Source organism: Pelobates fuscus, chromosome 13, assembly GCF_036172605.1.
Source record: "Pelobates fuscus isolate aPelFus1 chromosome 13, aPelFus1.pri, whole genome shotgun sequence".
Lineage (NCBI taxonomy): Eukaryota > Metazoa > Chordata > Amphibia > Anura > Pelobatidae > Pelobates > Pelobates fuscus.
This window is the reverse complement of record NC_086329.1, coordinates 61,869,780-61,885,155: the sequence shown is the minus strand read 5'-3', so window position 1 is coordinate 61,885,155 and position 15,376 is coordinate 61,869,780. Positions and strand designations below refer to the sequence as shown.

The 15,376-nt window shown below is 39.5% G+C and overlaps 1 protein-coding gene across 26 annotated transcripts in view; it reads right to left on the bottom strand.

The window, feature by feature from the left end:
* The window catches only part of GPHN (gephyrin), a 417,472-nt gene that overhangs the window by 150,979 nt on the left and 251,117 nt on the right, over positions 1-15,376 (bottom strand). The window lies entirely within an intron of this gene.

Sequence of the window (15,376 nt, the reverse complement as noted above, 5' to 3'; positions counted from 1 at the left end):
TAATGTGTTTTATACCCCACCTCCTATAGACTGTAAGCTTGTTTGAGCAGGGTCCTCTTCAAACTTTCGTTCCTGTAAGTTTTCTTGTAATTGTCCTATTTATAGTTAAATCCCCCCTCTCATAATATTGTAAAGCGCTACGGAATCTGTTGGCTCTATATAAATGGTAATAATAATAATAATAACTTCTTTAATGAAGCAATGAAGCTACCTTCAACAATAAAATACATGACAGAAAAAAAGCAGTAGAAAAAAGCCAAAAATTAATTGTGAAGAGATACTAAAAAAGGCTCAACAAACCATACCACACTTAAAAAAAAATTCACATAAAATCAAAGGGGTATACATGGCCATGGTCTCAGGGTGGCTGCCAAGAAGGGGTTGCATGACCGGTGGCGAGATCAAACATCTCCCTTACTGGTCTGCCCAGTCTCCTCTTCTGTAGCAGTGTGTGAGATTTCCCTGGCGGCTCCTGCTGGGCCAGCAATAAATAGAGAGGTACACTTGGAGTATATCAAAGCGTAACCGTGGATTACCGTGGCAACGGTCTGAAACATTTATCTGGCACCGGCCATAAAAAAAGCACCTACAGGTATAGAGAAATGCTCCATTTCCCATCGGACCACCAGGCATCAGGATCCCCCCCTCCATAGCCTAAATACAGCACTAAATGAGCCCCTATTTTCCACTGCAGATCCTACAGGACTCTAGTGGGGAGTAGAAGCTGTAGAGGGGTGGCCCTTCCCACCCACTGTGGTGGCCACCCAAAGAGGAAGAGGGGTTTCGCCACAAGAGATGTTCTTTCCCCCTAGTAAGAGTGATACTGCAGTAAACTCAAGTAGCGATAATCCAAGTCGTTTTATAGCTGGTGTAGCTTTCCCCTACAAACATAAGACGAGGCTCTATGCCGAGGGGTAAACTGGAACTGCTTCAATGGGAGACTTACACAGCCTTTTATCTGAGTCACTATGCAAGGGGTTTCCTGAAACATATTCCAGGGGCATTCACCACTGGACCTGAGAGGAGATTGCTGTAAAGTACACCAATAAATTACATTAACTCTCAGGTCCAGGACATACACATCAATTATACCCCAAACATACATTTAACAGTTATGTACCCACTCAAGTCCTTTATCCCCGGATAGCCTGGATCTGAGCGCGCAGCTTATCCCGAAAGTGCTCAGATCCCACAAACGCAGCCGAAATGCCACTGGGGTAAAGTTTAGACCGACCGTGGTGCCTGCCCAATAGAGTTCCATGAAATCAGGCTATGCGGTCAGTCTCCTTCGGGGGTACAGAATACAACAAAATAACAAATGAAACTTTGTACGTATTCCTGGCTTGTATCCCTCGTTTGGGAGTTTGCTCACACTGAATGCCTTTCCATTCTAACATATTTTACCGAACGTCGATGAGTTCCATACACTCAACGACCAAACACCGCTGTACGTGTTCACAGCTAAAGATGGCCACCTCCACATGTTTGTACATACAAACGGTGACCATCCAGCCGCCTGTTTAGAATGTTGTAGTACAAGTGTTAATGAGGTGTTGACAAGTGTGATGGAGGTTAACAAGTTGCACACTCAGTATATGGGTGGTCTAATCATTCGAGGGTTTGTTTGGTATTCAAACAAAATAATGAGAAAAGCGAAGGAGAATGCAATTTACCAAACAACCAGGAGAATGAAGCAAAGTAATTGTAATCCAGGGACAGGGCAGTCTGTCACACCCACCAACTACAGCTCCTGTCACCCACATAGATCTACCCCACAATAGTCCGTATCCAGTCACTACAGATCCTATTCTCTCACTACAGCAATGTGACCCCACTAAACCCCTGTCACTCCACTATATAACAGTCCCTTATCCATCCACTATAGCTGCAACGCCTATATAGCTGTCAACCCACTATACCTACTGTCCACCCCACAATACTCCCTATCCTCCCACGAGAGCCACTATAGCCCCTGTCATCCAACTATACTTACTATCCAACCACAGTAGTCCCTTTTCACCAATTACAGACCCTATTCTCCCACGAGAGCCCTGTCACCCTGCTATATCCACTAGCTGCCCTCACAGTGGTCCATGTCATCCCACTACATTCTCTATATCCCCACTATAGCCACTACCCTCCTAAGATCCCTATTACCCACTACAGCTCCAAATGCAACACAACAATCAGCCACCCACAGACACGTCACCTTATAAGCAACATTTCCATTTGAGTGGTTCATTGGCTTTGCTCCTCTTCCTGAGTTGTGTTTTAAAGCTGTTGTATACAGCAGACACATACTCCAAAGAATTATGAGGCAAAAATGGTGTTCTTTGTTGAGCTAATTTGCATACATCTACCCAGATTCCCTTGCAGTAGTGAGAGCACTGTTAAAGTGAGATTTCTGTGGGAAAAGCAAGTCTTATGGCTTGCCTGATGTGTGTATTTGTGTTTAGCGATGCATTAACTATCCACTTACTTCAGGTGGATGGGGTTTTCAGCAACACGTTTTTCCCCATCACAACAACTTGGTATGTGCCAACAATGCATGCAAAAAAACAACTAGGTTTGCTAAACTCTACAATGAGAAAGTGATAGCCTTATTTGACACTAATGGATGGATATTTTCCCCCCGGTTTATTTTTGTTTGTTTGATTTATATGTATTCATATATATTTCATTGTTTTACAATGATTATTATTGTTAAAAATGAAAACCTTTCAATAAAATATATTTGACAAGAAAGTGATAGCCAAAGGGAACAAAATCAACCCAAAAACATTTTTAAGTACATACATTCTATTAAAAAAAAAAAAAAAAATGAAAGTCCAGGTACACTAGAAACAGAGATGGGAGTTTTAGTTAATAAACAACAGGAAAAGGCAGACTGAGGATATTTTTCTTCAGTATATACTAAAGGACCACTATAGACACCCAGACCATTTCAGCTCAATGAAGTGGTCTGGGTGCCAGGTCCCCCTAGTTTTAACCCTGCAGCTGAATACATAGCAGTTTCAGAGAATTCAGCCTCTAATGGCTGTCTCCCTGACAGCTACTAGAGGCCGCTTCCACGATTTACACTGAGTACGTCGCACTTATTTGGCGCTGGAGGTTCTCACGGAGTCCAGCGTGAAATAAGAACCCGGAAAACGGGTTTGTATTGCTGGCACTATAGGATCCCTCTAAGGAGGATCCTATGGCAAGAGATATGCAAATGATTACTGCAAAAAGCTTGCAGATAAATTGTGATTGTTTGACTCAAGACAAAGTGCTGCAGCAACTAAAGAAAGTTAATGGGACAGTATAGTCACTCAAAAAAATTAGCTGAATGAAGCCATTTTGCTGTGTAGATCAGCTGTTCCCAAACTGTGTGCCGCAGCACCCTAAGGGAGCCACAATATATTTTCCTGGTGCTATGATGATAGCAGTGGGAACTGTGCTTCCCGCTCCCCTGCCAGCTCTGCAGAACTGGAGGGGAGATCAGAGATCTCCCTCTCCGGACCGCTTGCAGTGTAATGGGGACAACCAGCAAGCAAGGGCACGAGAGGTCTGGGGAGCTCTAACTTGCAGCTCCGCCGGGTTCTACTCTTGCGAGCTCTGAGCCTTTCTGCGGTTACCTCGGCAATGCTCCAAATCTCGCAAGAGTGAACTTTAGCAGCTCCTGAGATAGCTAGAGTTCACTCTCACCACCTGGACCACCAGGGATTGCAGCAAATGTCCCACCTCCCAGGCAAAGGCAAGCAGGGAGGGGAGATATTAAAATAATATTTTTTTAATTAAATAAAATTTAAAAAAGTTTGCTAACTAAAAAAAATAATATATATATATGTATATTTTTTTATTTATTTATTTGCCCTTCTACCACCACAGACCCACAATTACCCCCCCCCCATACACACACATTATCCGCCATACACACAAACGGTACACCCCTCATACAACCTGCCCCAACACACACACACACTGTACCCCTCATGCACAAACTGCCTCACACACACACTGCATCCTTCACAAACACAATGCACCCCTGTACTCACTGCATCTCACACACACTGCACCCCTCAGACACACTACGGCACCTATTCCCTACTACAGACCCTATCCTGGCAGATCCCCGGTAAGTTGTCAAACTGTTCTTAAACCGTTTGAATACTTACTCTGGGAGGGCACTACGGCATTATTGGAACCATAACCACTACAAAGTGCTGTAGTGGTTATTGTGCCTGGATTGTTTATTTAAATAATTTACCAGTGCCCCTCCCGAGATTAGGTTCTGGATCTGCGCTTGAATGGCAAGAATTTCTGACGAAGAGGGGCCCAGTATTTGCCGCTGAACTATACATATATACAAGCTAGGAAATTGTTCTAACTTGGAGTGCTCCTGAAAAATATTGAAATATTAACGACGCCTTGAACCTAAATAGTTTATGAACCACTGGTGTAGATCATGCCCCATGCAGTCTTACTGCTAAATTCTCTGCCATTAAAGAGTTAATTTTTTTCTGTTTATGCAGCTCTGGCTGTGACTGACCCAGCCTGTATGAAAAAATGGTTTTAATTTTCAATTAACATGTTAACCTACTTTAAAATTTCCTGCTCTGTATATTGAACTTTTATCACATACAGGAGGCTCTTCCAAGGTCTAGCAAGCTATTAACTGTGCAGGAGATAGAAAATTCTAAATTAGGCATTATTTGCATGAAGGAAATGTAAACACTAGATAACTCATAACAGGAAGTGTTTAGGAAGACAGTGTAAGTCAAATGCAGAGAGGTGTGACTAGGGCTTTATGAACAAAGTGATTTAATTTCTAAATGGCAGAGAATTGAGCAATGATACTGCAGGGGCACGATCTATACACCAAAACTGCTTCATTAAAATAAAGTTTTATTGGGGACTATAGTGTCCCATTAATGTAAACAAAGCTTCAAGGCCAGATGGTATTCACATATGAGTTCTTAAGGAGCCAAGTGTGGAAATAAGTGAACCTCTTTTTTTAATATTTCAGGATTCTTTTATTTCAGGAATTGTACCAGAGGTTTGGAGGAAGGCAGATGTGGTTCCTACATTCAAAAAGGGTTCATAATCTTAGCCTGCACATGATAGACATGTGAGATTAACTTATGTGGCTATTAAGGGTTATTAAAGGATAATATTCAGGAATTCATTGGCAAGAACATTGTTATTAGCTTAAATCAGCATGGTTTTATAAAACATAGGTCACGGTTCCTCTAACAGGTTAGCGTTCAAACGAAAATAAATTGTTCTAGATGAAAATTCTTGTTCTTGGGTAGACCATTGACTTAAAGAAAGAGTACAGAGAATTGTCATTATCTGTCCAGCTTGAAAATTGTCATTTTCAAGCTGGACAAAAGTTGTAAGTGGTGTTCGGGTACCTCTTCTATTTAATATACAGGCATTTCCTGGTTTACGAACTCCTGCTTTACGTTTTCCCGCCTTTACGAATGTTTCGGATGCGTGCACGGAGCGTGTTTGGAGGCACTTGAAAAGGAATTTAAGGCCAGGAGAGTGAAAGGTAAGGTATTGTCATTCAACACCTGGCTCCATGCGTGCTTTTTTTTTTTTTATCATTTCCACGGTTTAAAATCTGTATACAGCAATTAGCTTTGTCTTTATAGATTTCCTGGGAGGCATGTTTCGTTTCAATATATTTTCAGTAGCTCAAAAAGAAAATAATGTAATTTGTTGTAATTGCTCTGTCCCAGTTGTATTCTACTAAGGCTTATTATGTAGCATCCCTCTTTACCCTTTACAGCCAGATTTAAAAACAAAATAAAATAAATTAAGTGTAATCTTTTTGCAACATGGGATACAGAAGTAGCTTATGGAGCTGTTGAGATACCTAAAATAATGTCATCTGATTAAATAATTTATATTAAATGCATTTATATTTTGGGGTTCTTCAATTTTTCTTTAATCCATTTTAAAACACTCAGCACAGTTTAGCATGACCTGCTACTGCTGATTATGGCTTCCATATTTGATGTGTGAAGATATAACAGTGCGTCTAATTGTTCGTCCAAATAACTTCTATTTCATTTTAACCCCTTAAGGACGGAGCCAAATGTACACGTTGTGAACGAAACAAAATGTAAACAAAACCTGGCATTTGCGCTATTTGTCTGTCCAACCGTAATTCACCTCTTTCATATTAAATGCACCCCCCCTTATTATATATCATTTTATTCAGGGGAAACAGGGCTTTCATTTAATATCAAATATTTAGCTATGAAACATAATTTAATATGAAAAAAATATTAAAAAAATGGGAGAAAATACGATTTTTTTTATTTTTTTAGTTCTACATGACATTTTAACTGTCAATGTCATAATACTGTTTGCTTTTACTGCAATAAAATACACATATTTGTATTCAGCAAAGTCTCACGTGTAAAACAGTACCCCTATGTACAGGTTTTATGGTATTTTGGAAAGTTACAGGGTCAAATATAGCGTGTTACATTTGAAATTGAAATTCGCCAGATTGGTTACGTTGCCTTTGAGACTGCATAGTAGCCCAGGAAATAAATGTACACCCATAATGGCATACCATTTGCAATAGTAGACAACCCAAGGTATTGCAAATGGGGTATGTCCAGTCTTTTTAGTAGCCATTTGGTCACAAACACTGGCCAAAGTTAGCGTTAGTATTTGTTTGTGTGTGAAAAATGCAAAAAACGCCAATTTTGGCCAGTGTTTGTGACTAAGTGGCTACTAAAAAAAGACTGGACATACCCCATTTGCAATACCTTGGGTTGTCTACTATTGCAAATAGTATGCCATCATAGGGGTAATTTTCATTCTTGGGCTACCATAGGGTCATAAAGGCAACGTAAGCAATCTGGCGAATTTTAATGTGAAACAAATGACACAAGCCTTATATTTGACGCTGTAATTTTTGAAAACACCATAAAACCTGTACATGAGGGGTACTGTTGTACTCGGGAGACTTCGCTGAACACAAATATTTGTGTTTCAAAACAGTAAAAAGTATTGCAGCAATAATATCGTCCGTGTAAGTGCTGTTTGTGCGTGAAAAATGCAAAAAACGTCACTTTTACTGGCGATATCATCGTTGTAATACATTTTACTGTTTTGAAACACTAATATTTGTGTTCAGCGAAGTCTCCCGAGTAAAACAGTACCCCCCCATGTACAGGTTTTATGGTGTCTTGGAAAGTTATAGGGTTAAATATAGTGCTAGCAAATTAAATTCACTATACTTTCGGCATGGGTTGTCAGGCAGGTCCCGCTAATTGTAATTAATTAGGATACCTAATTATGTAAAAAAATTACATAAATATATTTATATATATACATAGGTGTATATATATATATAATTTTTTTTTAATATTTTTATTTATATATAGGTATATATATAGTAATATATACGTATATATTTATGTATATAGATATATATATTATTTCGTTCTACGTGTATTTTGATATAAATATTAATATATATATATATATATATATATATATATTAATATCACAATACAGTTAGAACAAAATAAAACACATCTATATATTTTTTAATATTTTATTTTTAATTATTTTTTTATTTTATTTTGTTACGTATTTACAGATTTTCTTTTTACATTATATATAACAATAATTATATATATATTTAATCAGTATCAGTCTACGTGTAATTTGATAATATATATATATATCTATATATATATATATATATACAGGGAGTGCAGAATTATTAGGCAAATGAGTATTTTGACCACATCATCCTCTTTATGCATGTTGTCTTACTCCAAGCTGTATAGGCTCGAAAGCCTACTACCAATTAAGCATATTAGGTGATGTGCATCTCTGTAATGAGAAGGGGTGTGGTCTAATGACATCAACACCCTATATCAGGTGTGCATAATTATTAGGCAACTTCCTTTCCTTTGGCAAAATGGGTCAAAAGAAGGACTTGACAGGCTCAGAAAAGTCAAAAATAGTGAGATATCTTGCAGAGGGATGCAGCACTCTTAAAATTGCAAAGCTTCTGAAGCATGATCATCGAACAATCAAGCGTTTCATTCAAAATAGTCAACAGGGTCGCAAGAAGCGTGTGGAGAAACCAAGGCGCAAAATAACTGCCCATGAACTGAGAAAAGTCAAGCGTGCAGCTGCCAAGATGCCACTTGCCACCAGTTTGCCCATATTTCAGAGCTGCAACATCACTGGAGTGCCCAAAAGCACAAGGTGTGCAATACTCAGAGACATGGCCAAGGTAAGAAAGGCTGAAAGACGACCACCACTGAACAAGACACACAAGCTGAAACGTCAAGACTGGGCCAAGAAATCTCAAGACTGATTTTTCTAAGGTTTTATGGACTGATGAAATGAGAGTGAGTCTTGATGGGCCAGATGGATAGATTGGTAAAGGGCAGAGAGCTCCAGTCCGACTCAGACGCCAGCAAGGTGGAGGTGGAGTACTGGTTTGGGCTGGTATCATCAAAGATGAGCTTGTGGGGCCTTTTCGGGTTGAGGATGGAGTCAAGCTCAACTCCCAGTCCTACTGCCAGTTTCTGGAAGACACCTTCGTCAAGCAGTGGTACAGGAAGAAGTCTGCATCCTTCAAGAAAAACATGATTTTCATGCAGGACAATCCTCCATCACACGCGTCCAAGTACTCCACAGCGTGGCTGGCAAGAAAGGGTATAAAAGAAGAAAATCTAATGACATGGCCTCCTTGTTCACCTGATCTGAACCCCATTGAGAACCTGTGGTCCATCATCAAATGTGAGATTTACAAGGAGGGAAAACAGTACACCTCTCTGAACAGTGTCTGGGAGGCTGTGGTTGCTGCTGCACGCAATGTTGATGGTGAACAGATCAAAACACTGACAAAATCCATGGATGGCAGGCTTTTGAGTGTCCTTGCAAAGAAAGGTGGCTATATTGGTCACTGATTTGTTTTTGTTATGTTTTTGAATGTCAGAAATGTATATTTGTGAATGTTGAGATGTTATGTTGGTTTCACTGGTAAAAATAAATAATTGAAATGGGTATATATTTGTTTTTTGTTAAGTTGCCTAATAATTATGCACAGTAATAGTCACCTGCACACACAGATATCCCCCTAAAATAGCTATAACTAAAAACAAACTAAAAACTACTTCCAAAAATATTCAGCTTTGATATTAACCCCTTAAGGACAGAGCTTCAGAAGCTTGACTTACGCTTAATGACACAAGCAATTTTTGCATTTTCTTGCTGTTTGCGTTCAACTGCAATTTGTATCTCTCTCATTTATTGCACCGACACATATTATATACTGTTTTTTAAAGGACAGAAAGGGCTTTAATTTGATATAACATATATATATATATATAAATGCTTACTTATTATAAAAAAAATACAGAAAAATGCAAAAAAAAGAAAAATATTGGGTTTTTTTTTACAGTTTTTGCAATCATAATGTGTGCATAATTAGTGCAGGTTAAGGAAAGTAATTAAAAATAAATTAATTTATTTGTTCTGATTTACAGAATATATAATGTGTCTGGGATTTTAAGTTTTTTTGGTAGTTACAGGTCACAAAGCACAAGGAGTAAAATAAAATTTTAATGTGGAGCGATTTTAGAATTTGGTATGTTTGTCTTGTAAGCCTAATAGCCATAAAATAAAACAAAATTGCCACACAAAAGTATATATTTATATAAAGTAGACACCACAGGCTATTTACCTAAGGTTGTTTTGACACTTTCTACGTAGCCATTTTACCGCCAACCTCTGCTAAATATTGGAGTAAAATTGTGTTTTTTGGGGGTTTTCGCACACAAACGTATAACAAAGAACTTCTCATGTGTATTTTGTAAAGTTGGTGTGTGCTATTCCTGTACAAAGTTTTATTATGTGTTCAGTTACTTCTGCTGAGTACAACGGTACCCCCATTGTATGTCTTTGGCACTATTTCGTGAAGCTACAGTGCCATATAGGAGACCTGTCCTTTTCAGTATTCACAGTAGAATTTTGAGAGACGGATTTAATGAGCCTATGCTTCCATTTGGGGTATTATAACAGTTTGACTGTTCAAAAACCCCCACAAAGGCCTACCATTTGTAAAAGTAGACACTCCACGGTATCTCATAAGGTGCATATTGTGCCTTAACATGCCCCCATTTTTTTACCATTACATGCCAAAGTATGTGGTAAAAAATAATTTTGTGCATTTTTTACATACGGATTGCATTTTTGCTGGGCATTTTGTATATTTCATATGTGCCACTAAGTTCAAACCCCCCAAATTATGCTCAGCTAAGTCTTCTGAGTAAAAGGACACCCCCATTGTATGTCTATGGCACTATTTCGTGAAGCTACAGTGCCATACAGGAGACCTGTCCTTTTCAGTATTCACAGTAGAATTTTGAGAGACGGATTTAATGAGCCTATGCTTCCATTTGGGGTATTATAACAGTTTGAATGTTCAAAAAAAAAACCACAAAGGCCTACCATTTGTAAAAGTAGACACTCCAGGGTATATCATAAGGTGCATATTGTGCCTTAGCATGCCCCCATTTTTTCACCAATATATGCCAAAGTATGTGGTAAAAAATAATTTTGTGCATTTTTTGACATACGGATTGCATTTTTTCTGGGCATTTTGTATATTTCATATGTGCCACTAAGTTCAAAACCTCCAAATTATGCTCAGCTAAGTCTTCTGAGTAAAAAGACATCCCCAATGAATGTCTTTGGCACTATTTTGTGAAGCTACAGTGGCCCCCCCCCCCATCAAGTGGCTACAGAGACCAAGCCATATCAGTTTTTACAGAACTTTGAATTTTGACGCTGGGCCTATGTGCAATTTCCAAGCATCTTCGTAAGTTTTGAATTCAAACTACCCCACAAAGGCCTACCATTTCTTAAAGTAGACACCCCAGGGTATTTCAAAAGGCATATTTTGAACCTTAGCGTGGGATAATTTTTCCGCTAGCTTGTACCAGGTGTAGTGGTAATGAGCGTTTTTTCTGCCTTTTTGACACACAAAGTGAGTTTGCACAGTATATTTTGCAAACCTTATGTGTGCTACGACTGTATAATACTTCATATGTTGCTCAGCTATGTCAGCTGAGTATAAAAATAACCCCGTATGTACCTTTGCCAGGTATATGTGGACATCGGAGGGGCACATTTGGGACACAGCCATTCCATTTTTTTTCAAACTTTACATTTTTACGCTGTGCCCATGTCCCATTTTAGAGTATTTTACCAGGCTATATAATCCAAATACCCCATAAAGCCATACCATTTCTTAAAGAAGACATCCCAGGGTATTTCAAAAGGCATATTTTGAACCTTAGTGTGGGATCATTTTTCCGCTAGCTTGTACCAGGTGTAGTGGTAATAAGCGTTTTTTCTGCCTTTTTGACACACAAAGTGAGTTTGCACAGTATATTTTGCAAACCTTATGTGTACCACCACTCTATAATACTTTATATGTTGCTCAGCTATGTCGGCTGAGTACAAAAATACCCCCGTATGTACCTTTGCAAGGTATATGTGGACATCGGAGGGGCACATTTGGGACACAGCCATTCCATTTTTTTTCAAACTTTAAATTTTTACGCTGTGCCCATGTCCCATTTTAGAGTATTTTACCAGGCTATATAATCCAAATACCCCATAAAGCCATACCATTTCTTAAAGAAGACATCCCAGGGTATTTCAAAAGGCATATTTTGAACCTTAGCGTGGGATCATTTTTCCGCTAGCTTGTACCAGGTGTAGTGGTAATGAGCGTTATTAAATTAATTTTTTAACTTTTTAAAACTTTTTTACTTTTTAAAACTATTTTTTCAACTTTTGTTTTGCTTATTCATTTTTTTAAAGTTTCCTAAACTTTCGTAAAACTTTTTTTTACAGATTTAACATTTTTCTAAGCTTTTTCTTTTACCGTTAAAGCGGCACTGTCATGCCGAACTTACCTTTCCTCAATCGCTTCCTCTTCTCCCCCTCTCTCAGGATCTGTTATTCTTTTCTTCCTGTCTTCTTTAGTTTTCTTTAAAACCATAAGACAAAGTAGGGACTCTTTGTCTTATGGGATTCCTCCGCTTGACCAGCTCTGACCAGCGGAGGAGCAAAGTGTGCTTCATTTCCGCTGGTCAGAGCAATTTTCCCATGATCCCTAGCTTTCCTCCCAGTTCCCACAATACTTCCTGTCAGTATTGCCGAAAGTCCTGTCACTTAGACAGAACGCCGGCAAAACTGCCGAATTGCATCCTAACAGAATGAGCACCGTTTCTCCATTGGTGTTAGGATGCAATTCGGTACTTTGTTCGTATCGGAATTTCATTCTAATGAATGAAACTCCGATCCTATTCATTGCTGTGGCTGCATCTTGCAGCCGCTTAGTAGATAACTCCCTAATTCCCACGGTATCAGGGAGCTATCTACTAAAAGGCTGAAAGACCTAAATTGGTCTTTCAGCCAAATTTACTAACACCAAGTAAAAATGACTTGGTATTAGTAAATAATATGCCCCTACTCGCTATACCGCGAGTAGGGGCATGTCTAGTAAGCAGTGAGCAGCCTGTGGCTGCTCACTGTAGAAAAAAAATAAAAAAAATATTGCCCCCCACCCCTAAATGACGGGTGGGGGCCGTAAAGTAAAATAAGGGAGGGAGACCTACTGTCCTCCCCCCCGGCCCCATAGAGTGAGGGGGGGACCTGGGGGGCTTATGAAGTGGTGGGGAGCTCTGCTCCCTGCCGCTTCTATAGTTACATATTACAAGGAGGGAGCTGCACGCCGGTAGCTCCCTCCTTGTAATAAACTGAACGAACAAACTAACACTGATACACAGTGTTAGTTTGTTCGTCTGATTTTTTCTATTCATTAATTCGTCTGTCTGATGAATGAATGAATAGGTGAAATTCCCGTTCGCATGTCCAGGTGTTTCACTGGGCATGTGCGGGAATCTCAGGGCTATCTAGTGTGGGCAGATGACGTGTCCCACAGGGACTTCACCTACCCACACAAAGATGGCGGCGCCCTGAATAAAGATCGGGCAGAAAATAAAGAATAAAAAATAGGTAATGTGGGGGGCATAGGGGCATTTGGGGATGACTAGGGGGTCGATTGGATGTAGTTGAGGCGGGAGGGGGGTTAAAAAAAAAAACGGAATTCGGCATGACAGTGCCGCTTTAACCCCTAACTAGCAGTAAGCAGCACTAACAGTAAATTCCCCATTTTCCCATAACTCCCACCCACCCCAGCTAGCAAAATATTTAATTATACAATATTTAAATTAGTTAATTAAATTAATTTAACCCCTGAGGGTTAAAAAATAAATAAAAGTTAATCGTCAGGGGTTAAAAAAAAAAAATTAGATCACAGTATAATACTGTGATCTGTATTTTGATCACTGTAGGTAGTGATAGACTGGCAGGGAAGGGGTTAATTTTTATTTGGACTGGGTAAAGGGTTTATTTTATTTTTTATTTTTTACTTAAACGTTATTAAAACTTTTTTTAACTTAATTTTTTAACTTTTTAAAGCTTATTTTAAAACTTTTTTTAACGTTAACCCCTAGTTAGCCTAACACTAAATCCCCCAATTCCCCACTAACTTCCACCCTCCCCAGCTAGCTAAATTTATAATTTTAAAATATTTAAATTAATTAATAAAATAAATTTAACCCCTGAGGGTTAAAAAAAAAAGAATTAACCCTCAGGGGTTAAAAAAAAAAATCAGATCATATTAAAATGTAATCCCTGCCAATTGATCACTGTAGTCAGTGATCAATTGGCAGGGAAGGGGTTAATTTTTTATTAAAATGGTAAAGGGGGGGTAAAGGGGGGTGGGATTTTAAATAAACTTTATTTTTTTTTCCACCAGGGGGCAGGATCAGCACTGATCCGTCTCCCTGCACTTCACACTGAACCCGGAAGTGCAGGGAGGCGGAAGGTAAGTATACAGAGCACATGTGCCCGCTCTGGCATGCTGTCAGAGCGGGCACATGTACTGGGACAGCCCGATCCGGTGCTCCCGGTCTGCCTCTAATGCAGAGGCAGACCGGAGCACCATTAACCCCACGATCGCCGCGATCTGGGGTTAATTTTACCGCGTGACGGACGAGGTCCGTCATCCGTCGTTAAGGGTATCCCCTGGATGACGGACCTCGTCCGTCACCCGTCGTGAAGGGGTTAATGAGTTTTTTGGGTTAATTGAGAACATGGTTGTTGTTCAATAATAAAATTAATCCTCAAAAATACAACTTGCCTAATAATTCTGCACTCCCTGTATAATTATATATATATTAATATTAAAATACACCTAGACAGTGTATGTGTGTGTGTGTATATATATATATACTTAGATCATATATATATGATCTAAGTATATATATATATATATTTTTACACTTATTTAATTTATTTTAATTTTACTTCCAGCCAGCAGGGGGACTAACTGTCATTACAGTTAGTCCCCCTGCTGGCATTCCTGCAGCCAGCTATCCCGGCCATGTGATTGTGAGGTCCTCGCAAGGACCTCACTCTCACATGGCCCGGGGGGCTGAAGAGGACAGAGGTGCCGCGGGGGGCTCCCTGGGAGTCCCCCCAACCGCGATCGCCGGCGTGGGATCGCCGGCGACCGGGTAAGTAACAAAAAACCGGAGGGAGTACAATTACGCCCTGCGGCGTTTAGAGCCGCTTTTAAAAGGACGTAATTGTACGCCCTCCGGTCTTAAGGGGTTAATGTACCTGTATGCTTTTTCTAATTGTATTTTTGTGTGTGTGTGCCTGGGATTGATGTGAGTGTGCTTAGGATAGTGAAAGGTAAGGTAAGAAATGTGTTTGTGTGTGTGTGTGTGTGTGTGTGTGTGCGCGCCTGAGATTGATGTGAGTGTGCTTGGGACTTCTTGCATTTTCCCTAATTCTCCCGCCTCCCCCTTCCTGTAGACAGACAAATAAAAGTTGTGAAATGTAAGTCAGGTGTCTGTAATTTTAGCTGTTTATCCATATGAAGTGTGTGTGACATTGTGCCATATTTTGGCAGGTAGCATAGCAAGGAGCAGGAGGAGGGCTGAAGAGCCTGAAGAAAGGGGAGAAGGAGTAGAGCGTGAAGGCTCTAAAAATACTATAAAATAAAAAGGAGCGCTAAAAAATAAAAGGAGTAGAGATTGAAAGCTCTAAAAATAAAAGGAGGAAAAGAGGTGCAAGCCTTAAAGTAAGAAAGAAGGAGAAGAGATTGAAAGCTGTAAAATTAAAAGGAGCCAAAAAAGTGATAAAGGAGAGGTGCAAGCCTGAAAGTAAGAGAGTGTGAAATCAAAGAAGGAAAAGGAAAGTGATAAAGGAGAGAGGGACGTTAAGAAAGAAGAAGGAGGAAGGAGGACTCAATGCCAGC